Source organism: Myotis yumanensis, unplaced genomic scaffold (genome assembly GCF_028538775.1).
Source record: "Myotis yumanensis isolate MYYU_CA2020_CCGP unplaced genomic scaffold, mMyoYum1.0.hap1 SCAF_5, whole genome shotgun sequence".
Lineage (NCBI taxonomy): Eukaryota > Metazoa > Chordata > Mammalia > Chiroptera > Vespertilionidae > Myotis > Myotis yumanensis.
The window spans coordinates 62,916,055-62,918,825 of record NW_027223756.1 but is presented as its reverse complement, the minus strand read 5'-3'; the positions used below and the strand labels follow the sequence as shown (position 1 = coordinate 62,918,825).

General features: G+C 52.6%; 1 pseudogene; it reads left to right on the top strand.

Annotated features, from left to right (window-relative positions):
- The first annotated feature begins 437 nt into the window (after window positions 1-437).
- Window positions 438-1,493, top strand: LOC139011384 (serine/threonine-protein kinase MARK2 pseudogene; annotated as a pseudogene).
- Window positions 1,494-2,771: the final 1,278 nt, after the last annotated feature.

The following is a 2,771-nucleotide window of genomic DNA, read 5'->3' as shown; positions in this document are numbered from 1 at the left end:
CTTCCTTCCTTCTTTCAGGTTTTCATTTCTAATAAAGTATACATCAATCTTTAATATTCCGCATTATAAAAAAGCTCTTTTGTGGTCATTTTATTTTTCCCCAGAGTATAAGGATCATGGGACCAAAAAGAGAGAAAACCACTGTGGTCCATCCCCAACCATGATGAGTCCATTTCTTGCTCTGACCTCATAAGGTGCCATTGTGATGTGATTCCAAGCCAATCCTATATAAGGTTCTGGCTGAGTCCAGGAAGCTGTTGGGTTGTAGTGGTTGGTTGGATTGGTTGGTAGTAGTGGATTGGCGGATTGATTGGTTTTTTCTTTTTACCTCTTCCTTCTCCTTCTCATTTTCCTCTTCCTCCTCCTCCTCTTCCTCTTCCTCCTCCTCCTGCTCCCCTCCTACCACTTATCCCCTTCAGGGGAACATTTAAATCACCATGTGTGATTTTTTTGAGGACACATCGGCCAGAGTGGAGTGGCTGTGTGGGAACTATGCCATCCTCGATGACATCGGGAGGGGCTCCTTTGGAGAAGTGAGACTGGCCCGCCACCTCCTAACCAACATGAAGGTGGCTGTGAAAATAGTCAACTGTGAAGATCCCGCAGACGTGGCCGAAGAGATTTATTGTATGAAAGAACTAAACCACCCGAACATCATAAAATTGTTCGAAGTGGTCAACACTGACCACGAGGTATACATATTTATGGAGTATGCCTATTCAGGTACTTTATATCAACATCTAAAGAGGTGGGGTCCTTTATCGGAGGAGGCAGCACGAGCCCCATTCCGGCAGCTGCTGTCGGCTGTGCACTATTGTCACCAGAAACATATCGTCCACCGGGACATAAAACCGGAAAACATCCTACTGGACATGGGGTTGAACATAAAACTGGCTGACTTCGGGCTTAGTGGTGTGTTTAAGGATGAAAAACTCACCACGTTCTGTGGCACTCCCAACTATAAGGCCCCAGAATTGTTCAGGCTAGAACCTTATGAAGGCCCGAAGGTAGATGTGTGGAGTATGGGGGTCGTGCTCTATAACATGCTGACTGGAGTACGTCCATTTGTGGGCAAAACCTTAAAACAACTCAGGGAGCACATCTTGAGCGGGGACTTTTCTATTCCGTCTTTTCTATCTGTACCATGCCACACACTGTTAAAGACCATGATCGACATCGACCCCGGCCGAAGACCCACCCTCGGAGTAATAATGCAAGATGTTTGGGTCAATACTGGGGAGGCAGAGGAAATGACACCCTACATCGAACCATCCTGTACTCACTTAGACCCCCAGGTAACTCAAATAATGAGGACACTGGGGTATGAACAGGAGGAAATAGAATCATCCCTGATGGAGAGAAAATTTAATAACATCATGGGCACTTATCGCATCTTAATTATGAAACTTACCATCGGTAGCCGAACAATAAAAGTAAGTCCCATATCCTCCTCTGACTCCAACAGAACACTCCGTACAACCCAGGGGACTTAGGGATCCTGGAAGAAAAGCAGAGAACCTCGGAATCCACCACCGAGCCCAGAGTTCAATGTGTCCACCACCACACCACCAGGGGCCCTGGATTGGAGTATTGCCACCCCTCCCATTAGAGTGGAGGTGAAGAGGATAGTCATCCAGAAAGGCAGTGAGCACTTGGAGAACATCAGCCAGGCTGGCCGTGTGCGCTTGGAGAACATCAGCCAGCCTGCCAATGCGCACTTGGAGAACATCAGCCAGGCTGGCCGTGTGCGCTTGGAGAACATCAGCCAGCCTGCCAATGCGCACTTGGAGAACATCAGCCAGGCTGCCAGTGTGCACTTGGAGAACATCAGCCAGCCTGCCAGTGCGCACTTGGAGAACATCAGCCAGGTTGGCCGTGCGCGCTTGGAGAACATCAGCCAGGCTGGCCGTGTGCGCTTGGAGAACATCAGCCAGCCTGCCAGTGCGCACTTGGAGAACATCAGCCAGCCTGCCAGTGCGTGCTTGGAGAACATCAGCCAGGCTGGCCGTGTGCGCTTGGAGAACATCAGCCAGCCTGCCAGTGCGCACTTGGAGAACATCAGCCAGCCTGTCAGTGCGCACTTGGAGAACATCAGCCAGGCTGCCAGTGCGCACTTGGAGAACATCAGCCAGGCTGCCAGTGCGCACTTGGAGAACATCAGCCAGGCTGCCAGTGCGCACTTGGAGAACATCAGCCAGCCTGCCAGTGCGCACTTGGAGAACACCAGCCAGCCTGTCAGTGCGCACTTGGAGAACATCAGCCAGGCTGGCCGTGCGCGCTTGGAGAACATCAGCCAGGCTGGCCATGTGCGCTTGGAGAACATCAGCCAGCCTGCCAGTGCGCACTTGGAGAACATCAGCCAGCGTGTCAGTGCGCACTTGGAGAACATCAGCCAGGCTGGCCGTGTGCGCTTGGAGAACATCAGCCAGCCTGTCAGTGCGCACTTGGAGAACATCAGCCAGCCTGCCAGTGCGCACTTGGAGAACATCAGCCAGCCTGCCAGTGCGTGCTTGGAGAACATCAGCCAGGCTGGCCGTGCGCGCTTGGAGAACATCAGCCAGGCTGGCCGTGTGCGCTTGGAGAACATCAGCCAGCCTGCCAGTGCGCACTTGGAGAACATCAGCCAGCCTGCCAGTGCGCACTTGGAGAACATCAGCCAGCGTGTCAGTGCGCGCTTGGAGAACATCAGCCAGGCTGGCCGTGTGCGCTTGGAGAACATCAGCCAGGCTGCCAGTGCGCACTTGGAGAACATCAGCCAGGCTGCCAGTGCG